This window comes from Neodiprion pinetum, chromosome 4 (genome assembly GCF_021155775.2).
Source record: "Neodiprion pinetum isolate iyNeoPine1 chromosome 4, iyNeoPine1.2, whole genome shotgun sequence".
In the NCBI taxonomy this organism is placed as follows: Eukaryota; Metazoa; Arthropoda; class Insecta; order Hymenoptera; family Diprionidae; genus Neodiprion; species Neodiprion pinetum.
Window position 1 is genome coordinate 10,680,526 of NC_060235.2, and position 27,676 is coordinate 10,708,201.

General features: G+C 41.3%; 1 protein-coding gene across 6 annotated transcripts in view; it reads left to right on the plus strand.

Moving 5' to 3' along the window:
- TTLL5 (Tubulin tyrosine ligase-like 5) overlaps nucleotides 1-27,676 on the plus strand; it is a 289,302-nt gene that overhangs the window by 224,579 nt on the left and 37,047 nt on the right. The window lies entirely within an intron of this gene.

Sequence of the window (27,676 nt, forward strand, 5' to 3'; positions counted from 1 at the left end):
GAATAAAACAAAATAGTAACAATAACATTATTATTATTATTATTATTTATTTTTAAGTGCTTTTATAAGATACATACATCTTTGATACACTGGCAATGGGTCGATAGATAAATTACGTGACAACAATAAATATAAATATAAATGTAAATGTAAAAATTTAACAGTAAAGTTAGAGAGTAAAAGATATAAGCTAAGTACAAAAGGATATAGAAAACTCAGTTTCGCTGAAACTGGCACTGGAGGAATAGGCAGATGTTTTGGCAGTTGTATAACACTACCGAAGATTAGTTTACGTTGTTCTGTGGGATGAGGTTTACGCAGGCGATAAGATAGTTGAACAGATTTTTTGACCCAGTTGGAGAATGATCGTCTAAAATAAGCAGTAGATTTAAGATGTTGTTGTTGTCTTGTGAGATGTGGAGGTATTGTGAGCGCGGGATCGTGAATAGTGGGCACTCCAAGAGAAAGTGTATCACTGATTCATGGTCCAAATTATGGCAGAAGCGACAGTCCCCCGCAGGTCTCAATTTAATAATGCTTTGGTTTACAGTTATGTGGCAGGAGTGAATGTTGGCAGTTCTCAATTGAGCTTGGGCGATCAGCGTGTGGAACTCATTTCTCAGCAGGTACTTGGGTAACCCATCCTGGATTGACCTTGGGATAGGAGCCAGGCAAGAGCTGGAGTTAGCGTATCTTTGAAGGTCTTGAAGTTTGAGATGATGTTGGAATTTGTCGAGGATTCTCGCTTTGTTACGCCACCAGTGGTGAGCCGACAGATGCAAGAGCATGTGATCTTCATTTATCTTGCTAAGCAAGATGCGCAGTTGGATGGCCCAATTAAATCTTGGGAGTTTGTAAGTTTCGGAAAGCTTAAGCAGTCGAATCAGGGCAATTTTTGGTAGTCGAGTGTCCTCCGTTTCCAAGATCTTAATTGTCCAGTTATACGCTAGTTTCAGCAGTTCCCAGGAAATATGGGTCCGGTTTAGTTCTAAACGCAGTACGTAATGAGGAGTGCAGTTTGGGAGATGCAGTATTCTCGCGAAATAGGTACAATGGGCTGACTCGAGTTTTTCAATCAGTTCCTCTTGGAGACCCCAGATGTGTGCTAGATATAATAGTGTTGATTTTACTGTGCTGTTGTATAGCTTGACTTTACTGGACCAAGTTTCAGCTTTGAACCTAGAGAGGATATAGTAGACTGTCCCCGTTGCCTGGTTGCTTTTTCTTATTGCTTCAGCGGCAGCTAAGCTTCCCTGAAGGTTGCTACTCAGAGGAATTCCAAGATAAGTGTAAGTTTTCACGATTTCAATGTGCTCATCATTGAAGGTGAAGTTGCGGTCTGACTTCCTTAATCTACCCGAGGTTCTGCAGGCCATTATTTTGGTCTTGCTTGTGTTGACTGTTAGACCGTTGATTTCACAGTAATCTTCTAATGTCTTGAGAGCCAGTCTGAGTTTATTAGCTGAATGTGTGACAATTACTATGTCATCTGCGAAAAGTAGCATGACAATGTGAGTAACTGAGTCTAGGCATAGGCCTTCGACTCCTTGTGCTTTGAAGAAATCGTTGATGTCGGCAAGGTAAAGTATGAATAACAAAGGACTAAGCACGTCTCCTTGGAGAACACCTTCAGACACCTCGATTGAATTGGATAGAGTAGCGCCAGATCTGATGTACATTGATGCCTTATCGTAGAAATCCTTCAGTGTTCTGATGAATTTACTACTGACTCCCAGCTTATCAAGTTTTGTCCATAGTTTGCCGTGTGGGACTTTGTCAAAGGCTTTTCTGAAGTCGATAAAAAGCGCGTAAGCAGTAGTCTCAGGGAAACGCAACTGCATATGAAGTACCGCTTGAAGGACGAATACATTGTCTGTCGTACCTTTGCCTACGCAGAATCCCGCTTGTTCTTCTGGGATTAAATTCTGCGATGTCGCCCACTGCCTGAGTCTGTCGTGAAGTATTTTCGTAAAGATTTTGGTTAAAGAATTGATTAGCGCTATACCTCTATAGTTACCTGGATCAAGATTATCTCCTTTTTTGAATAGCATGAACATGACTACCTTAGCCCAATCGTCCGGGATGGATTCCGTCTCGAAAATTTTGTTGAAGAAAGCTAGAGTGAAGAGATACCAATTTTCCGGCATTTCTTTGAGAAAGTCGCTGCTGATCGAGTCCATGCCCGGAGCTTTACCTCTTTTACTTTTGTTGATACTGTTGATCAGCTCTTCCAGGGTGAAAGCTTGGTCCAAGGCATCTTCATGAAGCTGAGATAAGTTGATGCAGTTGGTGTTTTTAGGAGGAAAGGAGCTGGTGAAGTAGTTGTGCCAAATATCTAAAGGGATGTTGTTAGCCGGAGAGGAGTGCCTTTTAAATAGTTTGACTAATTTCCAGAAGTCTGCTGGACATTTGACATGATTAAACTGGTTTGTTATGTCTTCTTGGTACTGCTTAGCTTTTGTTTTGAGAAGAGAAAAGTACTCCTTCTTCTTCCCCAGGTATAATGACCACAGTGGCGAGTTTTGGTCCATGGATTTACAGAGCTGCAGATAGCGCACGATCTCCTGTTTTTTGATTTTGCATTCGGTGTCGTACCAAGGTTTGTGAGAAGAGAGTGGTGCGGTACCCGGTTTGTTGATAAACATTTTTGCTGAGCGGGCCGCATTTACTATTGATTCCCTGAGAATATCGGAGAGGGTGTTAACTGTGGTTGTAGCGAAATCTTGAGCTATTGAAGAGGACCAGCGTAGCGTTTCACGGAAAGTATCTGCGTATAGAGGGTTCCAGCTTAGCTTAGGAGTCGGAGTAGAGCATGCGGGTGATATGACGCTGTTTTCCTGTCTGATAGAGTTTAGAATGACTGTGACAGGTAAGTGATCTGAGTTAGTGATAATATACTCTATTTTCATGTCCTTGACATGGTTGATGCCAAGGATGTTGATCCAGATAAGGTCGACCGTACTTTTTCCTATAGCGTTTCTAAATGTGTAGCCACCTGGGTGATCACTAGATGTACGGCCGTTTAAGAGGATGAAACCATTGGAGGACATGAAATCTAGGACTGTTGTGCCTTGCTTGTTGGTTGTATTGTCACAGGTTATTCTGGAAGATAGAAGGTTAGAACCTTCAAGCATGCTTTCATCTTCGTGGAGTGGGTTTCCTATTCTTGCGTTAAAGTCTCCACCAATGAGGGCTACATCGTGGTCTTGGGATAGAATATCATTGAGTAACAGTTGTAGGTTATGCAGAGACGAGTTGAGGTCTTTCTGGTCTGGTTTGAAGTATAGAGACCCGGTGATGAGTGAGAGCCCGTTTGTGTTGCATTTAAAGAATATCCAGTCTCTACTTTTGTTTAAGATTGTAACTGCCTGCCCTTGTATGAGCGAAAGAAGACCACCACTACCACGTCCGCGTGTTTTGCTTTTTATAGCTGGAGATACAATTTTTGTCCAGTTGCTAAAGTTGATATGTAGGGGGACCTTGGTTGAAGTGCACCATGTCTCAGAAATACAAAGAATGCTCCCAGGGAAGTTAGTAAAGTCGTTGATGTTGGCTAAACCTCTTATATTCCAGAACGTTAATGTTGTAAAACTGTTGTTGCTGCTTGTAGTGTTGTCGGAGCCGGCTAGGTTATTGAAACTGATTTTGCGCGTCCATTGAGATGCAAGCTGAGCTATTTTGGTTGTGGTTGAGGTCGTGCTGAAGTTGTGTTTCATCCCGGATGGAGATTGGTACGACTGATTGAAGGACAGGGTCGTACTTTTAACCCACGCCGTTTACGTAAATGCGCTGATGGCCAAATTTGACCTTCTTACCCTCGTTACGTAGTTTTTTGGCTTCGTGACGGAGTTTATTGGCTGCGAGTTCCTCAGACGGCGTGAGATCATGGTCAATGAAAACGTCGACCTTTAGATTTTTTTTCTTGTTCATAATTAGAGTTTTCACGGAGTTGTCTCGGAGTACAGCTTTGATCGATCTTGTATTATTTCTCCTGAAGATCCAATTGGCCGAAAGAACTGCATGTTCTATCTTGAAGTGCTCTCTGATGAAGTCAGCGAGTGCCTCTGAAGCGCTGCGAGTATCTGGGACTAAACCTCTTACAATGATGTTGTTTTTTCTAGTTAGCTTGTCGAAGGAGTTTATACTTGCCTTGACGAGTCTTGCCTCTAAGGCGGCTAGATTACCGTGAGTGGCGTTTCCCTCGGCTTCCGGAGTATTTGCGTTAAGCTCGAGTACTGTGACACGAGCTGTGAGATCTTGAACTTGGCGTTTAAGTTGCGCATTTTCTTCTTGAAGCCTTTTTGTCTGTTTGTTGAGAAGGTCCGTGTGTTCTGTTCGTGCAGCGCTTATTTCGGCTAAGAGCTCATTTTTTAAAGACAGTTGTTCAGCTTTGTCTTCATTTCTCCATGTTCGTAGGGTCTGTAGGACCGCCGAGAGAGAAAGACTTGCGTTTGAAGGAGAAATGTCAGTAGTTTGAGCGATTGGAGTCATAAATTGCTCCATGGACATGGGTGTCTGCGTATCCGAGGGTGATTGCTGGGTTATCATTGGTGGAGCGGAAGAGCGAATAATTTCAGCAGGTGGAGATGAGTCGGTTGGTGAGGCTGGTGTATTGCTGGGAAAATAGTCAGTGATCTGATTGGATGGACTGGGATGAGATTCAAGCCGTTCCAAGTTTGCGCGGCGTCCCCTCTTGCGATTGCTGGAGGTTGAGGTACACTTCACCGAGTTGACGTCTTGGGTGAAATGTTGTTGTTTTGGATTAGATGGCTTAGCGGTGTCTGGTGCTGCGGTCGACGGAGGTAAGCAATCAGTTGACAAAATAGCTGGGCGTATGTTAGGCGAAACTGCGTAGGGAAATAAATAGACAATTGCGAGAAATAGTTGTTGACGATCAAAGAGAAAATTATGCATTTATTTCGGTCATATTGGTTTAATAAGTCAGTTATTATTTAATAGTACATAATTCCAAATTTATAGTCCCTGCACGTCGCAACCCAACAAACTTGGTTTGATAGTTTAAAAAATATAAGTGGACGGCACAGGTGCATAAGTTAAAAGATATAAGAGACAATAGTCGAGTAAGAATAAAACAAAATAGTAACAATAACATAAAAGCGGACGGTAAAAAGGTATATAGATAAAATCGAGCGGAACAACTATTCGAAGAATTTGAAGGGAGAGTGTTTGATGTGTTGTGTTTATAAATTTAGAATGGTGTGACTTTCTTTATTGTTTCATTTCGTCGTTATTTATTTAATTTGTTACTTGATCAGGATTCGGGTTAATTTCACACACTTTATTATTTACTGACACCTCCATACACAACTCTCTCCTTCTAAAGTCGTAGGCCTACTAATTTGCTGATCCACTGATCCGCTGATCCGTCCGAACTTCGGTTCTTACTATCGTCTATCCAAATGTATACATCGTCACAGTCTTTTGCAACTAACAGAATAACTGAATGCTCGATTTGACGAATTAGCGCGAGACTTTAGGCCGGTCACAATTAAGATTTTCCAACGCTACTCTTGCTCGAGAGGGCTAATCCGGGTTGATGTCTACGCACTTTGCGACTTGACAGACGAAAGACATGGCTTCTTGGGCCTGAGGGCCCAAAGAGCTGCAGTTGCAATAAGTTACAACGGTAATTAGCCAATGAAGTGCGAGGGCGACCTCCTGGTGCCCAAATCTACACGGCCAGCGTTACTTCGCGCTCTTCGACGGTGTTCCGACGATTCTCAATCACGTCGCTTACACGTTTAAGATGTTGACAAAAAGTATCTTAAAACAATTCTCACGCGTTCATCCACACATCTTAACAGATAATCTATTTTAATTTGGTGTTTCCAAAGGTAGTGGTTTATCCTAATTATTGATGACAATTTTGACTTAAAAAGAGAGATATTTTCAGACTGAGCGCTGCTGATGCTAATTCAGCAGTCTCTTGTCTCAGTTCTTGGTACGAGTTATAAGAAACAAAGTTGAACATTATACTAGGGATCGTTGCTGGTTTCTACGTGACTTTTGCTAGGAGGGGTCGAACTCGCCGGTTCAGGCAATACGATATTTTAATGTTATCTGTGGCAGTAGCTTGCGTTACAGCGTTGAAAGGGAATTTGGAAAACATTTCACGTCAGTCCTAGTCATATTGTGATTTCGAAAAAGGTACGCCCGAGCAATACGCCGGACGCAACATACCCGTGATCATGAAATGATCATGAAAAAGTGAAAAATATATTAAAAAAACAATATAACAGAATGAATCTAAAAATATCAAATACATATACAATACCGAAATAATAATAACACTGGTCATAACGTAAATGTTTAAATTATATTCAACACAAGTAACGCGATGAAAAGTAAAACAATACAGTACAGTAGAAACTCGAAAACTTGTATGATATTACAAAACTAGATGAAGGATGTTTGAATTGTTCTTCAAAATATGAAACGAAATAATAATAATTATAATTGTTATCACTATAGTGATGCACGGAAGTGTCATAACAGAAGCAGAAGCAGAAACAGATGTCAACAGTAAATTCTTGCAGAAGCGCAAACAGAAGCGAATGCGGAAGTAGAAGTATAAACGCTATAAAAAATAACAATTTTTTTGTCAATTATTATTTTTCTTTTAAATCGAATTAATATTCAGAATTTAATGAAGGAAAGTTATATTTAATAAACAGTAATTTAGTAGTAACTAATGAGAAACAAAAACGATGGCGACACGCACGTGCTGGCCCGCCATGTGCCGGGCACCCACCCCGCGCCATCGGCGCATCGGCCAATAAGTGCGCTTACCCTGGCGAAAATAATTTCTATATCAAACTGAGAACTATTGCCGGTCGTAGAAAACGGTAAAAATAGTGGCAAATCGTAAGAAAGCTTAAAATATTCTAGATAGTCGTAAAAATCGTACTATTTTTCGTAGAAAAGTACAAATTCCTACGAGAAATAGTGAAAATTGCATATAGGAAGCAGATTTAATTCTTTGTCGTAGAATTTCCTAGAAAACGCCATGAATCAATGAAAAATCACGAATGTCTACGACTTTTTATGAAAGATATTTTGAATTTTGAACCCAAACATTACGAATTTTTTTGTTTGTAGAATCATGTTGAAACTCGTAGAAAAGTACAAAACTCAAAATTCATGAACTTTCAGAGGAATTATCACTTCTGGATTACAGAGAAGTAAAAAAAAAAAAACTATCACAAATTACGCAAAAGTACAATAATCTACGGAAAACGAATATCATAACCAAAAATTTAAGGAAATAATGTTAATCTACGATAATCTACAAAAAAAAAATCACGAAAATGTACAGTAATCTACAAAAAATTATGTTTTTCTACGAAAAATGAATGCCAACGTGTTAGAGCAGATTACAAAAATCTACGAGAATCTATGAAGAAGTACAATAATCCATCAAAAAATTATATGCCAAAACTACGCAAGTATCCGAATTTCTCTGATTAAACGTAGAAAATTTCATGGAAAATCGTAAAATGAAATTTGTAGTTTGACGTAGAAATTATTTCTATCGAGGTTCTATCATCCATTTCGCCATTTCCATAAAGTTTTGGTCAACTTTCGCGGAACCAGATCCTGAAGCAGATGTGAAAGAGTGTGCGGAATTTCCACAGTTGCGGAAGTAGAAACAGAGGTCTGTTGCAAAATATCGAACGACGAATAATGGTATTCTCGATCTGTTGCGCAGTATAAGGAAAGAGATGTTTTGTCTGTCAAACATCGAAAATTATCAACTCGGGAAGTCGTGCGGTAACGAAAGCTTACTCACGAAATTAACAGGTAACGTTAACCCAGAAAAAGAGAATCACAAATCGATTAATTAATCTGATTTGACACAAAGAAAATCATAACGAATACTAAAGCACGTCGTGTCACATTGTCGTAACGCTAGCCGGACAAGAAGTGCCGCAGTTAAAACTGTTCCTCCCGATGCAGAGTTCGTGAGAAAAGGCTGTAACGATTACATTCGTTCGAATATGGGCGGCAATATTTCGGATTTGACCGGACGCAAGGAAAGTGCGCGGTTGACCAGTCTGGCGGAACCGGCAACAGATCCGGAGGAGAGAAGCGAAGAGGACTCTGCGGAAAGACGCCAACCAGTACAGACCTACAATAATAATACTCCGCAGAAGTAGAAAATCTAGCCAGTTATAAGATTTATAAAGTCACATATACACCATACTAAGTTCATCGAATCTTCGATGTCGTCACGATCCAAGTTGCTCTCATCCCCCATCTCATTGTGGGTAACGACGAAACCTAAAGGTGAACACCAGAGCTCTAATTATCCATCGAAGGAGAGTGAAGAAGAGAAGAATATCTGGATTGGCAAGTGACTTATCTGCTTCAACTGTATTCAACGACAAAGACAAGGAACCAGTTGATTTCAACATATGGTGTATCAAAGGCGTATTTTTTAAATGGTGTGTATGTGTGAATGTTTGAATGAATGTATAGCTTTTGTTTTTTCTTATATGTACACTTTTATTTCTACCTTTTCTTGCAATCTTTTTATTTGAACTGTTTTATTTCTATGGTTTTATCTTTACAATTGTGTCGACTATTTTATTTATAATTTATTTATTTATGGTTCTTAATTGTTCAGGTAGAATAAAGTGTTACAAGGCTAATAGATAAACAACGCTTCTGTACTAGCTTGACGAGTAGACCGTCGTTAGGTGGCCTCCAGGGTCCGTGGCGCTCAGCAGTTTGATATAGTATTAAGAATTTATATCTAAACAATTTAAATCAACGGAATCTGTTGGGTGATGTAATATGCTGATTTTCGATAAACATTCTTCCCATTTTATGTGTGCTTGATATAAGATTGATCCAAACCCCGCGCCTACGCTCGATTATTAATATTTAAAAATACTCCCCATTAATTTTCCAGTTTGAAACTCACCTATCTTACAGGAAATTGGCAAAGAATACGCTTGTATTTTTTTTGGAATTTTATAGCGCGATTTCTACGATGAGAATCGTATTTGAAAATGACTTGTTTATAATAACCTTCAATTGTTGCTATTATTAAATTTGTAGTAGCATGAGATGGTAGCCCAATTCCAGCTCTTTCGAATGAGCCCATGGATAAATTAATCAGAGAAATAGTACCTGAGATATGAAAATTTGAAGGAGGGTGTGTGTGGCGGTTTTTGGTATTTTGGACAATTTTCAACCTGGAATAAATTTTTAAATATTGAAGGTAAAAAAAAAAAAAATGGTATGAACTTATTTTACCCATGGAATCCGTTAAAAAACATTCACAACAATCGGAAAAATCGATGAAAAATTTTACTCTTTTTCGTCCGGTTTGACGTGGATTGACTCATAGTGGTCGCGAAAAAATGGTGGCGGTGGTCCATAAGATACCACGAAAACGCAATAATACAAGATACTTATAAGTTGTCTCTGTTACCAACGAAGGGGTTAGTCCACTGGTGAATGAATACATGCGCCTAGTAACCAGACAGATTACAGCGTCCAGGTTTGGGTCCCGATGGACTACCTAAGTGATTTTTGAAACGCTTATAAATGCGATTTAATGTAATAAAAATGTACTACAAGTGCAGAACTATTCATAATTTTCCAACCACATTTCACTGACTATCCGGTGCAAATGCTTCATTCTTTGGGTTTGAAAAAAAGGTAAGTTAAGTGAGGACGAATAATCCGTTATCCTACGGTGTAGGTACTGATCTCGACAATGACGATAAAAGATAATTCTGTTGGATACCAAAAACGATCTGTCAATTTTTTTAAACTCAAGTAAGAAAAGATATGATCAGATTCTCCGACAGTTTGCACGAGTCACTCAGTATAGACAAGATAATGGCAAAGGGGAGCGGTCATACGTAATCAAAACACAACGGAAGCAGGTAAACGTATCAAGGATATTAAGAAAAGATAATGCTAATAGTACCTTACGTAACAAAGGAATAAAATCGAAGATTATTCCCGCGAGCCGGTTTAATCACCCGAAGGAATAATCGACTCTTATTTCTGTGTTACATAGAGGATTTATGTTCGACTCAACTCTGGCTACATTACTGACTCAGAAGTGTGTTCTTTTTATGTGTAAGTCTGATCTTCCAGTCTATAAACTATGATATAATTGAAAGTTTATAATAATGTAGAGAGATGTAGATGAAAGTGGGAAAGAAAAAGAGATAACATAACATAATGAGTGTGCATAAGAAAGGTATACACAGAAATGATAGAAACAGAGAATACATCGAGAGAAAGAGATATAGCAATTAGTGACAACGACACTTCAAATTTTCGGGCAGATAAGACATCGGGTATTCCACATTTGCGGTAAAAGTGTTTGTCAAAATGCAAAAACGTATTGTCTAAATATTTTCAAGTAACCCCTTGTTACGGGATAAAGGGGAGGTATTGACGAGCGGCTGTCAATATGTCTGTACCCACTCCGGAATTCGTTTCGGATACTTTTGGGTCCGATCTCGTTGCTGCTCTCGAGACAACGAATGAAGGCAGGCGTGACAATTGATGTAAGGAGGGTTTACGATTGAATGTATTAATACTTTTTTGTAATAGTAACCAATTTAAATGTATAATTGAACGAAGTGAATTGTTTGAATGTTGTCATTGGAGTGTATTTGATGGAGGATGGAATAGAAGTATATCGATCGAAGGTTCCAGTAGAAGTGACTTGCGACAAAAAATACCAGTGCACGAAAGTTGCGAGAATCCAGAATAGTGAGGAATGAATTGAGTGGAGTAAAAGCGATAACCAGCGGTGTCGTCAAGCTACAACCCGTTAACGATTTTACCATAAGATACTTATCCCCAATGAACCCCCTTCATGTTGCGCTAGTTCCGCCAATAAAACCGCATGCGTGAGAAAGTTAAGAAACGGGAACGAGAGCTTATGATAAGGTATGTTCCTTCGCTTCCAGTGACCCGTGAGCTCCGTAATGTGAACAGATGGCTTGGAAATGCCAAGTAGACTAAGAGTCTGTAGCAGCCTACGAGGGATAAATCTACGGAGTGATAATACGGTTTCAGAATCTGCTTGCTGAATAGACAGCTCGAGATTGTACACGAACACCAAAAAAGCGAGCCAGACGTCAGGTAACGCGATTGGGCGCTTTCGCGAGCTAAACGCTCCTGTACCGTACTCCCGTCTGTGGGTAGTAAAAGCAAACGTGCGCTGCGCATGCGCGGTGGCGACAACTCGCGCCGAGCGGGGATGCTCAAGCAGCGTAGAAGCGAGCGTGGCACTTGCGGCTCGAACTCCAAGTAGAGCAGATATCGGACGAGTCCGTCTTCGCAAGTAAAACCCGTGATAGCTCTTTTTCTCATTAGGCACTAGGCGACCACACATTTCCCGAAAGCGAGGCAGCCGTAGGCTGGCCAGCCTACCAATGGTGACGTAACACCCTAACTGCTTCGAATGTTTGAGTCCTAACCCGCGATTTGTACCTTGAAGCGTGAGCCTGTATGTTTTCGGCAGAGACCTGGGTACGATAACTACGTTCAACACCGAGCCGCGATAAGTTGATCATCCACACCCGGTACCCAGAGTTCGCGTCGGAAATACAGAGGGCGGTTCAGAGGGTTGCGGATTTTTCTGAATGATCGAGACTGCATAGAGACTGACTTTACGTCTAGGGTCGATTATTATCGTCGAATGGGAGAGGGCTGGACGAGGCACACTTATTGATGTGCTGCAGCTCGAGACTCAGTGTCACAGAATCCACTATCTATGAAAAAGTAGAGAACAGTAGCATAGCAAGGCGGGTTCTGCTTACAGATTCCTGTTACCGACACTTACTGACATTCTCCCCAGACTCAAACCCTTCACCGCGATGACATCACAGTCTGTCGTACCGACTTGAGGTCTAAACCATGCAACCTTACCGACAGTTGTATCGGTTGACGGTAAAAATCGCACTGCTTTACCAACAATTCTTATCGGTCAAAGGTCAAAATCGTGCTGTTTTAACGACAATCTTACCGACCAAAGGTCAAAGTCTTTATGTAGTGCTCGTCTGCCAACGGTGGAGGGTGCAGCGGGGGTGAGAACTTTTTACCATCCCGCATTCTTTTCCGACGATAGGACTGCTGATGTGTTACATTAACCACTCCAAATTCCTTTTCCACGGTAGGACTGCTGATGTGTAACATCAACCACCCCCACATTCTTTTCCCACGTTATCTACCACGTGACATTCCAAAATTAATAGTTCCAAAAATTGTTTTTTATCCACTCGGATATCGCTGATGTGTAACATCGACCACCTCACATTTCTTTCCCACGTTATCAACCACGCGTCATTCCAAAATTGATGGATCTGAGAATTGTTTTTCACTTACACGGATGTCGGTTTGATATCAACCACGTGACATTTGTTTGGCTTGTAACTGTCATGTAAACTCAACGATGAATTTTGAACGGGTTCAGTCAAAACCAGAGTGCAAGGTCGACCGATAGCTGCGGTAGTATACATTCAGAGTCAAGGATTTGCGGTGTTGGGTTACTATCGCTCTAGGAATGCAAAAAATAACTCGGTTTGAGTACAGCTCGGTCAAGAATAGAGAGCAAGGTTATATCTTACATAAGCTTTGTATTGGAAAAAATTGTCTCTTAAGAGCTAAGGTGAAGGTGAAGGTGTAAATTATCTCATGAATATTCTTTAAAAAACAGTTTCATTGGGTACAATTTTTAGGGCATAGTTGACAATTACTTCACAACGACAGTACAATAATTCTATTCAACAGTTTCATAACTAGGATGATATATTTGCCAGGAATGCGGGACCGGTATTGTAGACGCTTCTGCGCAGTAACACAAATCGTACGCCCTCGGCATCCGAACAGTATGATGATTTTGTAGCCAATTTTGAAGTGAAGAAACGTTTTGTGCTGCACAGATTGCGTTGGGTATTGTATGAACGTCGCATCTTACAGACACAGCTGAAGTTTTTTGCAAGGTTTGAAGCGACGGACAGTCAAAGTCCAGCATATCGATGATTTGAACTTTCGGGACATTTTGAGTAACCAATCTCGTTTTTCTTCTCCTTTTACGTACACGGTTTCAGCTTTGCACAGCCTGTCTTCAATGGTCCACTCAACTTCCTAGAACGTTATGGTTTCACAGCTCCAAGGTGAACCGTGAAAATCGCGTTCTAACCAAGAATTTTGGCTTTTGTGTTTGACGTCCATACAATCCCATTCGTAAGGTGGCTTAAAAAAAAACATTAATGGAGATGCATCTGAGTAGATTGAAATCATAGCCAATTCTTTCAATGTGAAGATATCGTTAAAAGGTCTACGAAAGCCTTGTATGTCAACGATAAGCTCCATCTTTGAACTGTGCGAGATGGTGGGAACGGGTCAGCTTTTATACCAAATTTTTCACCCCACCACTGAGCGGGTTGTATTCGACAATACGACCGTGAACAATCAAGCGGTACGCCGATGTTTCAGCGGGAAAGTTGACTTTAGCTTCAAATTCAAGACGGATGTCGACAGGTCCGTACTTCAAAGATTCGTTTTGTTTTTAACAATCGATAACGAATGAGGGAACGTCTCGAAGGAATTCACTCTTTGTCAACAACGGCTCGGGGTTCTTGTCGTAGTAGGTAGCTTGGAAGTTTGCGTACATCTCGTACAGGAGCGCGTACAGATTACGACTCATGTTGAGATTCAGGTTACCGTACGGATGAGATTCAGAGTTTGAAAATAGCTTGACGTCCGTGATATTGCAATAATCGAAATGACTTGCGTTCTTGCCGGTCTTGTTCTTTCTACTTGTTTCGGAACCCAAAATGACGTATCGAGGTTTTTCAAGCTGAGTGGAAGTTTTCACAGTCCAAACGTGTTTCGATGTTGTGGGTAGTAAGGGATATTCCCAACTGCGGAAGCTCATCGAAAAAGGCGGATCTCTCTGAATGAAATTTAGTGGGTCAACTTTTTTCTGATCCGCGAGTTTCGAATATGGTATGAGCCATTCCACTGCATAGATCGTGATTCTGAATTCCTCCTCTTGAGTCTGCATGATAGCGTTGACGTCAGTTTTTGATCTTGTCAAGATTAACTCACGTTTGGCGTCGACAACGATCTTGCGGTAGTCTTCAGCGAAACCCAATATCATGCTGAGCGGTATCAGTACGTCAAAATTACCCTCGGCATTGGTTAATTTTTTCTCCTCTTCTACATAAAGCCATCCAGCGTTCTCCATCAGCCAAGTTTGACTAGGGTGCAGGGAAGCGTAACCCTTCATGAGACTTGTCAAGCCAACGTTCTTGGTTCTATCAATCTCAACTCCATCAATTTCGTAGCGAATTTCTTCAAACAGATGACAGATCGCGTTTTTTACGAGCTGTGTGTTCACAGTAGCTGTACCGTCAGGTTTGAGGATTTGTCCGTGGATATGTACTGACCTTTTGCTGGGTGATATGCATGAATCCTGATGCTGAACGGTGATTCGAAATTCATTGCTGTTGTTGAAAGTTGACGAGGCGTGAGGTTTGTGAGCGTGAATCTCGTAACGCGCAACGGATTCGTCGAAGACGACTGGTGTTCGAATGTCTAAGATTTCTTCCTCCATGGTACGTAGTAGATGATAAAACAGCAAAATCGGATTTTTACTTGTCGGAAATTCCTCTTCAAAAAGGCGTCAGTTTCAAACCCAGAGCTATCACGAACTCCGCGTTTTGAGGTGTTAACGGTTCGAGAATCGATCGATGACTGACGTGATCGGGGCATGCCGACTTACTGATATACCTACTCTTTGACAGTCTGTTATATACCATTCCCATCGTTTATTGCGATTTGATATGTAGTCTCACAGTAATAACTTCTCCACGAAAATTAACCAGGTCTCCGTCTTGATCCACTAACCGGAGCTGAACGTGATCTATGGTCCTGACGGTGGTCGGAAGGTGAATGACGTGCGACGGTACTTCCGCGATCTTATATCCTGGTGGGACAGTCGGGAACAACTCGTGAATAGCGTGTACTTTGTGTCCATTGACGTAGAGGCCCGTTGTAATGCTGCACTCGACTCGCAACGCGTTGACCTTGAGTATAGTTACAGGCACGTCTGATTCGTGAGTTTTATCAACCCTCAATACACGTGGTGTGAATCCCAAAAGTTGAGCGATGGAATCATTCGGCCCGAAGTCAATCGTGTGGTTGCATGTGATTTCGCTGCGTAATGTATTATTGTTGGGTTTGATGGCGAGCCTGATATCTGTATTTCTTAGCACGTTTTGAAGATACTCCTCTATGTCCTCGGTCTCGTAGCTGCCGGTAGGTATGGTGATCACTTTATCAGCTACGTAAATTTTATTGTGACCAACATCAACGTCGGAAATCGAATGAAAGGTTAACAATCCTACCAAGCCAAGAGCATAACTTTTATCACTAGCAAATTCGATCGGTGGGAAATATTGTGCCTCGAGAATCGAAAAGGTTCCCGAAATTCTTCACGTCAACGAATCATCCATGACTGCGAGTGGTAGACTGACTTTGATAAATCATGCACTATGTTTATATAGCTCACCACTTATAAATCTTAGACACAAGTGTCCGCATTCAAATGTATCATGATCCTGGTACCTTTACTGATTGTATTCAACACTTCCAACGCCGAGGTATTCTATGAGGTCTGAGGATGGTTGAAGGTTGCCGAAACTGTCAAAGTAATCGATATTATTGTCGCGTTTCTTGTATGTAACCCTGTGTGTACCCGGACCGTCTTTGTCGTCAAGATTGATTATAGCTAACTCGTTTCTTCGTAGATCATTTTCGGGCATTTCGTTTCGCATGAAAACACCGCGGAAATGCGGAACCTTGAAGATTTTTGCATATTTCAATAAGTCCCAAACAGTCAACGGTCGACGTGGTAGCATCGCATCTAGTTTTTTGGAAGATAGAGACCAAGACCTGTTTTGTACGGTTTCATATGAAGCCCTTTGCCCAACGCGATAGCTTCCATAGTTTTGTTTTGTCGTTTGCTCTCTCCCAGTTCTCGTCCAGCAGCACTTGCATCGTTCACAGCTTTTGCTATACCTGCCGCACCACCGGCTAACGCGCCTGTAGCACTAAGTCCAGCGAAAATAGGAATCAAAAACGGTAGAAAACCACCGACTTTTGAACGTACTGATAGGACGCTAGGTGTTCGCACTTCACATTTACCACCCGCTTTTTTAACGGCGCTCTCAGCTCCCTTCAGCGCAGATTCGATAGCTACTTTTGCATCGTTGCTTTGAACCATAGAACGTTTTGCAGCATTTATAATTTTTCTCAGGGTCACATTTTTTTGATTTTTGGATTCCTATTCCGAGTTTTGTTTTTACTTTCATCGTATTCGCGATTGCCCAAGCGGCTGCCTTCTCACCCAAATTTGCGTCCTTTGCGAGAACCCGTTTCCAAGCTTTTTCAGCCAACACCCTATCAGCCTCGTTTCTCAATTCAAGATTTTCGTGATTCTGCGAGTAAGCAATGTCGTGGTCTGTGCAAGCTGCGTCGAGAAGATTGATTCCCGGAACACCCCGCGAGAGTCTCTCTGATAATTTTGTACCAGGCCCACAGTACTGATAACCATGTACATGGAATTGGACTGAAAGGCTGTTGATGATTTTACTCTCCAGACTCTTGCTACGATGTTGCCGCCTGCTGCTTTGTTTACCTCTGTACGCGATCATGTTCGTGCGTTGACTGAAGAAAAGTGCTTCAAAACGGGATATTTATAGCAAATCCGATCAGTCATGTCCGAGATGCGGTTTGAGAAACAACGTACTAACCTTCCTGTGATGAATTTTGACAAACTTTCGGAGCAAAATGTCAAAAGGCACAAACGGCACGGTAAATTACTCCCGAATAGTGTACGTGCAATATTCTGTGGACCGTCAAATTGTGGTAAGACTAATGCGTTGCTCACACTCATAACCCATCCCAACGGATTCAGATTCGAAAATATCCACATCCACTCGAAATCTCTCAACTCACCTAAATACCAGTCGTCGAAGCAATTGTTGGACCATGTTGAGAATACGGAGTATTTTGCGTTTACCGAGCGTAAGCAGGTGATCACACCGGAAGAAGCTCGGCTCAACTCAGTAATCATATTTGACGATGTAGCGTGCAAGAAGCGGGACAATATTAGAGCCTACTTTTGCATGGGTACATATCACGACGTTGACTGTTTCTATCTCTGTCAGACGTACGCGCGTATTCCCAAACATCTCGTGCGCGACAACGTAAACTTACTCGTGTTATTCAAACAAGACGATATGAACCTGAGACACGTATACAACGACCATGTCAACACCGACATGTCTTACACAGAGTTTACAAGTGTGTACTCTGCATGCTGGAACGGTGAGAAGTTCGGGTTTCTGGTGATCGACAGAGACAGTGAGCTTAACGGAGGACGGTACAGGAGGGGATTCGATTCTTTTGTTAGCCTGGAGAAGAAATAAAATCTAACGTTTTCGAGCAAGAGACGCAGTAGCGTTGCAGACTCAGTTGCGTCAACATGCAGAGCTCTGAAATTCCCAAACAAAAAGATGTCCTACATCAGATCGTTCAAGCGGGTGCTGCGAGCCGTTGAAAACACAGATTGCTTAAGTCGGGCAAGGAATCTACGGCTCAGAAATTGAGTGACGTTTCCAAACCAGTAGTGACTCCGTAGCAAGAACTGGTAAATGTTACAAAAGTGACTAAACCTGTGAAACAAGAGGTGGAAAAAATAAAAAAAGAAATGAGGCAGATGAAAAATGAAACGAAAAATGAAACTGTCTCGGAAATGGACGATTCCTTTGCTTCAGCGGGAGATGAAACAATCGTAGAAACACCGGTCGAGAAAATCGGGGATGAGTATTTTGCACTGATGAGAGATGCAAAGACAAAAGGTGAATTGGACAACGTGTACGGTGTACGCAACCTCTTGAACGGACTAATGATTGGTGATTCGTTGATATCTTTTCAGAGTAACTACATTCGTATTGGCGATACGCGTTACCCGAAAACAAAGGGTTTGCTGGAATTTTTGTTCAAAAAGAAGCCTGACGGTTTTTCCGTGAGCGCCGGAGATCGGGAAAATTTTGAAAACATAATCGTCGCAACGAACGCGCATTAAAACTATTCTTCATGCGATGGGGCTGTTCGAAAATATAACAGTTACAGATTCGAAAATGTCATTGCCGAATTGATGGATTTTTCCCCATCACCTTGCCGAAAGGTCTACTTCCGCAAGCTATGATCACTCGACAAGGTGTTGAAACGGAATACGTTTTCTGGGATGATCCAAACGAGTTAGTGGAGCGTCTTCGTTTACTCCTGGCATCTCAGGCAGCGGGAAATCCGAGTCAAAAAAACGAAATAATCTTCATTATCGAAGAGCTACGCGGAGCAGGAATCATTTATTAAGCAGCTCCTATCGTTTTTGCATTCATTACCGAGATAAGCGTCGACGTGATTGGACGGCATCTGGATAAAAACACGGCCGCGAGCACTCGCGGTCCTCCGGGTGTCGGATTTCATATAACAGCGGACGGGCATTACGATATACGGAACAAGAGACTGTGCAATGTCGCAGATCCCGCAGAGCCGAACAATGCTGTAACTTTAAACATCTTGTGACGAAAATTCAACGTGCTGCAAAAACGAATCGACAACCTCGATGAAATGATCAAAGCTTTAGAGCTCAACACGGAGAAAGCCTTGGATACCTTTTACACAGACTTTCAAACAGTCAGAGACATGTCGATTAGTGTGATGGAGCTGGAACATTTCTAATGAAATGTAACAGTTTATATCCTCTCGTAGGAACATGCCGGGGATCATCTAGATGAGTACAAAATTTATCATGCAGCGTAGCCCGCCTTATGCGCTTGGCTTTCTTATCGGCAGCAGTGCTCAAATTACGCGATTATGCACTTCATATGCACTGTCGCCGAGCCCGGCGAGAGGCCGTGTGAGCAGTCTCAATGCTGCTTCCAGGCGTAACGCACGTCTAATTAAATATAATATAACGTTAACGCTTCATCTTACCATTTGTTGTTATCAATTATCACTCAATTCTCTGTTTGAATAAACATATAAATACCTATATAATCGTTGCGCAATATTTGCATGACAATTAGAAACGCTGATAACATTTCCCAAATGGACACCCCACTAAGAGCGTTGGAATATGGAGGAGGAAAAGCAAGCACTGGTGACGGAACTGCATGAGCCTGCACGCCGGAATCACCCGCGTCGACGTGTAGACGTGCACGGCATCGACGAGACCTGGCAGGCAGATCTTGTTGATATGACGTCATACGCTGGACAAAACAAAGGCTACGAGTACATGCTCACAGTCATTGATATTTTTCCAAAGTATGGGTGGGCTATACCGATAAAGAGCAAGTTTGGAGATGATGTTACGAAGGCAATGGAATCTGTTTTTCTTCAAGGACGGGTGCCGAAAAATTTACATGTCGACAGAGGAACGGAATATTACAACTCGAAATTTGAATCGCTTATAACACGTTACGGAATCAAACTTTACTCCACGTACAGTAATTTGAAGGCTTCGATCTGTGAACGTTTCGATCGCACGCTGAAAGGTAAAATGTGGAAACGTTTCAGCATGCAAGGAACCTACAAGTGGCTCGATGTCTCATCTGATTTGGTTTTGGCTTACAACAACGCCAAGCACCGAACCATAAGAATGAAACCGTCGGATGACACCGTAGCAAACGAGAGGCTGTTATAACGTCAGGCGTACGGAGGGCTTCGAGCGATACCTACGATATCGGCAAAATTCGAATCCGACGACAGAGTTTAAATCAGCAAATTCAAAAACGTCTTTGAGAAAGGATACATTCCCAATTGGAGCACTGAAATATTTACGATAAGTCGAGTGGAAATCACTTATCCTGTGACGTACAAGCTCAAAGACTACCGAGATCAACCTATCGCTGGTGGTTTCTACGAAGAAGAGCTCCTGAAGGTTGGACATCCGAATATTCATCTGGTGCTCAAGAAGCGTGGAAGAAAAATATACGTTAGATGGTTAGGTTTTGACAATACACACAACAGTTGGATAAACGAATCGGACGTGTAATATTGAATAAATGAATTTTTTGTAAAAACGTATGTGCCTCTCTATTTTATATCCGACACATCACAAGTATGCATCTTCATTTTTCATACAATCGACAGACATATGCATCGTTGTACAATTTTTCATATTTCGGAGCGTTCTCATTCATCATCTCACATAATTATATTTTAAACATCGTGGTACAGTTGTGAATCACACAGTTGAGGTGCAGGCTTGTAGCCCCACAGAAGCGTGTCGGTTGTGTTTTGAAACACGATCCGCTTGTCATCATTCCAGTTTAGTGCCACTTCCTGCCGTTCTACGGTGTGTACCTCGTGCTTTCGACTTAATATCAAATGCTGATTTGCAGACAAATTTTCACGGTTCGAAACACATTCCAAATAATCGTTGAAAGTTATTTTTCTCAACGCTGATCCTTTGACACCTTTGGCACGTTTATTGTCTTTCTCATCTCCCAAGACTCGGAATGCGTACCATTCAGCTTTTAATCCTACAAATTCCAACATTATTTTTCCGTTATTCTCATCTTTCATCAAGCCGAGAACTTTTTTGTTCGCTAGAGGCATTCCATAAACGTTGTCAAGCGGATAATCAAACGTATCGAATTTATGCAAGTCCTCCTTTATATTGTAACGCTCTTTGACGTTACGGAAATAAATATGGATCCGCGAGTTTGTTTATCAAGTCAAAATCAAAAGCGTGAATGAAATGTTGTGGAAAAGCTTTAATTTCGGAATATGTGTTTCTCGTTTTAAGTCTGAAACAAGACTGTTTTTGCAATAATGTTGGTTGACGGAGCAACCTTATTCTTTTGAAAGACATAGGAGGTTTTCTAAACGTCTTTTATCTATGATGACTACTAGATCATTAAAAAGGGGGCAAAACGGGTGATTTCACCCTTCGTAACAATATGTTCGTATATGTCGGGGACGGTAAAATTGTAAATCAAACTGTCGGTATCCGTATACATTAATTTTGCTCGGTTGCCAAATTTCTGCCCAATATAATTATAATGAAAATCGTAGATATATGTTTCAGCCAGATCCATAATCGAGAAACCTGCATACAATGGTTCATTCAACTTGACTTTCGTCTCACTCATTCCGACGATAATTATATCTTTGTCGAAAACGTTGCAGCTGAGAAAATTTGGTTTGGCTATAGTAGCTCTAGCACCGTATCTTCCATCCCATTTCATAATCAGCCCGACATCTCTATACTTCCTTACATTTTCCACTGTTTTGCCCAAAACTGCGTTGTTCATCAGTTTGTAAAAATTTTTCTCAAATTCGTTGTGAGATTTTTTCCGCAAATCGGTATTCAAATCTATGTATTTTTGCGCCACAGGGTTTGTCTGAATTTGAGAACTCTGTGAATTTTGACTAATTTCAAGCCTAATTGTAAGCACTGTTTCAAAACGCTATAGTGAACAACGTAGTTTTTCTTGGAAAGTAGCGTGGGCGTCAATTTCGGTTGATTTCTGTTCAAGATCGGAGGTATATAGTGCTCCGGACACAGTGGTAAATCTGTATGAATTTTATGCAGTCCCTCAGGATATTCCAAGTCCACCTCCAGCATGTGAACAAACTCCGCATTGTCTGAGATGGTAAGAACGTCGCATTGTACGAAGTCTGATGACCATTCGAAGCAACTGTATGGCAGAGCAAAGCTCATAGCAGGACCGTACAAATTATTAACGTCAAAGTACATGAGATAAGATTCGTCGACCTCAGGATCGAATTCCTTTCCCATGTACCTGTTGTTAGCCTTTGCGTATCTGTTCGAGCACTGTGACACACCGCCACGAATACCTTTTTTGATAAACATAACCATATCTATGTCGGTGAGAAGCTCGAGCTCGATGTCGGTACACTTTAACATCGCATCAAACGACAGACCGGGCGCGATGTAATAACGTAACGGGTCCAGGTTGTACGTTGTCCAACAGCTCTGTCGAAAGTTTTGAAAAACGTTGGCTAGTAAAAACACGTCCGTCTGTAAATACAAGTCCGAATACTCTCTCAAAGTTTGAACGTTAAAAGTTTGCCAAACTTCACATGCATGTGCATAGTCGTCGTCTGATATATCCCAATCATTTAATTTTTAGTAAAATTGTTGTTTGGATGGTAGCCGTCTGTCCTCGAGCTTTTTCCAACTGTCTATGTATTCGTACGGGAACACTCCTTTTCTGGTCAATAACTGAAATACATCTGAGCTACGATAAAATTTTCGTGTGATTGATTTCTGATCATCACCGAGATACGTTGCTAATTTCTCAAGACTACTGGGCATGAAACGGTACGAATCTATGAATCTCAACTTCATATCTGTCCCCTTGACATATTTTATAAGAGAAATGTACTTTTCTTTGTTTACGGGTAGAAGCTCAATTGTGCCCTCGAACGATGTAGCCAGTGCTTTGATCAGAAAATGTGAATCGTAACTCGACAAATTGTGGAACATCACTGGGATAGTGTGCAAATTTTGGTAATTTAGATTGCAGCCACGGTACTTTTCTGTGAAATAGCGGTGATCACGATGTCTTACGTCTGTGAGTGTAAACGGTTCTTCACAAATGCAACACATTGTTGTTGAATGAAATTCGTTGATTTGATTGGGACTAAGCGGTTCCATCGGTACTACAGTTTTGAAATGAACTTCTAACGAATGTGCCAATTCCGCTAATTCATTCACAACCCATTGAATGCAAGTCTCTCCACGATCAATTTCGAATCTTGAAAGCGAATCGTCAAACGCACACTGTAGATACTAAGCTATACTACACGGAAGATGCTTCTGATAAATTGTTCTATTTTCCCCAAAACTTTTAAGAGTGGGCTGCAATGAACCTTCTAGATCTGCGTAAACGCAGAACGGAACGGTTTCTTTGTGCTTGAAATTTTTTAATCCCAGTATCTTTTCCTCCTCTGTAGGGAGAATAACTCTGGTTTTGTTTGAATTCATGCAATCTACATTTTGCTTGAACAAACACTTTCCAGATTGGAAGTGTGATAGACACCTATCATATAACCAAGTACGACGTTTATGTTTAGAAATTTGAGAACTTGTTAATCGAGACAGATTTCGAACACAAGTAAAATGAAAGATTCTATTTTTTCCATAATTTTCCATATCAACATGATCATCGTCATCGTCAGTGATTTCAGTTTCTATCGCTTGAAGATGAATTACAGGTTTATGAGACTCATTCTGACTCAGGTGAATCGGTGCTATTTTACTTTTTTTCCGATCACCTTGGTCTATACCATAAACGTTAATTAAAAGACCGTTAAGCTTCTTAAATTTTGAAATGGTGTTTTTGTCTAGAGACATAGGAAACTTTACACCATCATACCGTAGCACCGAGCTGAAATGGGGGTACGAGCTGGTCGCGTTGGGATTGTTGTGGTCGGGTGGAAACAGATCTGCGGTGACCGACCAAAGAAAGCAGTAAGAGTCGTTGTTCCTGATGTTTACCACAGCCTTCGTATCACTGATATGCTTAGGTAACGGAGTGTATGTGAACACACCGCCTCGTAGTGGCACGTACTTGTTGATATTCACAGTCAAATCGATTATTTCAGTCAGCGACCAGCCTGAATCCTTTTCCTCGAAATCTTCCACCTTTTTCAACAAACGCTCCTACGCGTTTTCGATGAACCATTCGTTAATATCCGTTGTCTGGAGGATGATTTCATTCCTTGTATTGAAATATTTGATCTCTTCCACCGTGTGATCATCTTTTCAAACTTCAAATTTACAAGCCAGGATAACGTTGGTTTCCAAGCTCCTGTCTTTCTTCAAAGCGTTTTTTAGTCTCGTCACAGCTAGTACCTTTGCGTCTTCTAGAAATCTCTTCACATCTTTATGCTCCAAATTGACGATGTATCCAGTTCGAATTCTCCCCTCGAAAGCTGATTCTAAATCTTCCCAGTGAACCCGATCGCTTCTTACTTTTCGCGTACCTCCACCCGTTTTCTGAAGACGTTCGAATTTTTCCGCAAGCGCTTTCAAGAGTCCGATCGTTGTGATAATTCTCATCTTTTCTCCAATCGATGAAACATTTCGCAAAATTTTGTCCAGAAGCCGAATATTTTGACTTCCAAATTTTATCCATTCCTGAGTCTCTGTTGTTTATGATGATTTGTCCAAGATTTTTTACGCCGATTCCATAATATCGATCAATCTCAAACACTTTGCGGATTCCATCTTGAGCTTTTTCCTCACGTATACTTGACAAGTTGAGACCTCATGATCGTTTGCAGTGATGACCATCCTTTTTATAGGGCAGCTGTACGTATGTTTGTGTATGCGCGCGCACCTTTTAGGATTTTCAGTGCCATAGTATCCTCACACCGCTGATCCATGGATCTGAATGTACCGCGGCTATCGGTCGACCTTGCACTTAGGTCCTGACTGAACCCGTTCAAAATTCATCGTTGAGTTCACATGACAGTTACAAGCCAAAAAAATTTCACGTGGTTGATATCAAACCGACATCCGAGTGAGTGAAAAACAATTTTCAGACCCATTAATTTTGGAACGTCGCGTGGTTGATAACGTGGGAAAGAAATGTGAGGTGGTTGATATTACACATCAGCAATATCCGAGTGGATAAAAAACAATTCTCGGAACTGTTAATTTTGGAATGTCACGTGGTTATAACGTGGGAAACGAATGTAGGGGTGGTTGATGTTACACATCAGCAGTCCTATCGTGGGAAAAGAATGCGGGACGGTAGAAAAGTCCTCGCCCCCGCTGCACCCTCTACCGTTGGCAGACGAGCACGACATAAAGACTTTGACCTTCGGTCGGTAGGATTGTCGGTAAAACAGCACGATTTTGACCTTTGACCCATGAGAATTGTTGGTAAAGCAGTGCGATTTTCACCATCGACCGATACGACTGTCGGTAAGGTTGCATGGTTTTGACCTCAAGTCGGTACGACAGACTGTGACGTCATCGCGGTAAAGGGTTTGAGTCTGGGGAGAATGTCGGTAAGTGTCGGTAACAGGAATCTGTAAGTAGAACACGCCTTGCTGTGTTACTCACAACGATGTGGAGGAAACTACTAAATTCTGATACCCGATACTGGTTGTTCAGTCTCGCGAATCACAAAGTACATCGTCGTGTCAATCCTTTGTTTTACACGCATTCAACCTTCATACCACTCAACTCATACTCGGCGAACTTTACGATTATGTCGGCAGAGCGAGAGATATCATTATCGCTTTAATATTACGGTTATTGATTCTAAGGAATCTCAGTCGCGTGACGGATGAATCACTTGACCGGTTGAATGATAGGGCTTTTGACGAGCAGCAGCTCCAAAAGTGGTACGACACAGGTTTGCGAATAAATGGCTGAATTTCATTACGCGGGGATTCTTGGGGTCGCTAAAACCGAATCCGATGTCAGAATTGGCCAATTCCTAAATCCAAGATGACGGAGCCAAGATGGCGGAGATGGAATGCCAAAAAAAAAAAAACGATTTTGAAATGAATTTCATTACTCGGGCGGTTTTGGGGTCGCTGAAACCGAACCCGGTGTCAGAATTGGCCAATTCCCAAATCCAAGATGGCGGAGCCAAGGTGGCGGAGATGGAATGCCAAAAAAAAAAAAAGATTTTGAAATGAATTTCATTACTCGGGGATTTTTGAGGTCGCTGAAACCAAATCCGGTGTCAGAATTTTCAAAGCCCAAATCCAAGGTGGCAGATTCGAGATGGCGAAGACGGAATGCCAAAAAAAAAACAATTTTGAAATGAATTTTAGTACATGGGGGTTTTTGGGGTCGCTGAAACCGAATCCGGTGCCAGAATTGGCCAATTCCTAAATTCAATATGGCGGACATGGAATGCAAAAAAAAAAAAGATTCTGACATGAATTTGGTTACTTGGCGGGTTTTCGCGGTCGCTGAAACCAAATCGGGTGTCACAATTGATCAAAGCCCAAATCCAAGGAGGCAGATTCAAGATGGAGCGCCCGACAAAGGCGCACACGAAATTTCAAAACCAAACCGAAACACGAAGTTGTTCCCAACAGTCTTTTCACCCGGGTGTTTTCGAAGAAGCTGGTTATTTTCACGCCCGCTAGATGGCGTACCCTCACTACTGTCGCTCTCACAGAAAAAACACGGGATATTATCCGGTTTCATGGGGCCAATTCTGAGAACGGGTTCGGATTCAGCGACCCCAAAAACCCCCGAGTAACAAATTTCATGATAAAGTCTGTGTTTTTTTTTTTGGCATTCCATGTCCGCCATCTTGGCTCTGCCATCTTGGATTTGGGAATTTGTCAATTCTGACACAGGCTTCGGTTTCAGTGACCCCAAAAACCCCCGAGTAACAAAATTCATGGCACATTTCGTTTTTCTTGGAATTTGATGCCCGCCATCTTGGCTGCACTATCTTGAATTTGGGGATTTGTCAATTCTGACATAGTAGGCAAATTCACAGAGCCCGAGAACCCTCAAGAATCCATTCTCATGTCCATTGTATGTAGACGATACTGTGTAACTAAAAGGACAAACTGTCTTCCATTTTTTCGCCATTTCAGAGTGTTGATAGGGCGCTTCTGTGGTCTGGACGTGAATTCTGAGTACAGATTCGGATTCAGCGGTCTGAAAAACCCGGGTATACCAATTTTCATGCAATTCTAGGGTCTTCTGCCGGAATGATTGCAAAATGTTGATATATGCTTCATCACCACTTTTGGCCCGACTTTTTTTTGTTGATATATGCTTCATTACCACTCGACCGGTTAACTAAATCCTCTCTGTACGTAATAAATAACATGAGGCTGAATAGAAATAGAACAAGATGAAGAGTATAACGTTACTGCAAGGGATGTAGAAGAGTTAGCAGATAGGGGTAAGCGGCGGTCAAAGAAGATGGGAGAAGACGTGTCGGAATGCCGGACGTAACACCATTTTTGTTTCCAGAAATTGCTTTCACTTACAAGTTTTCGTTTGTTGATTTTAACTTAATTGGTTGGGACTATGATATTGGTTGAGTGGAGTCCTCAGCGTAACTTGCAATGAGTTATGATGAAGAATAGATAATGGCTAAAATCGGAATTTTGAAAACAACTCATTTTATTCTATTGAAATAAAATTCAACAAGTTGAAAGTGTAAGACCAAAATAATTTTGAAAAATGGTCAAAGTGTCTTAGAACTGGGAAAATAATAAAAAAAAGCTTATGCATTAAATCTGAGGTGGTAAGGGTCTGCAAGCGGCCGAATTGAAGGGAAATGTAGCCCGTATATGAAAGATTTCATAGAATATTTTCAAAATTGAAACATTCACATAATTTTAAAACGCAATACGCATCACAATAACAGATTTTGAACTGTAACTCGTGATACATAAGTACATACTTATACTCCAAGGTGTGTTTGAAAATGAATACCTTCTGAAGATTTAAAGTTTTATTGTCAAACATACATGCTGATAGAATTCATTTATAAATATAAATGTAGAAGTGAGTATAGTCTGGCTTGTGAGAAATGCGGGTTTGAGATACTCAGAAATTTATTCGACATAA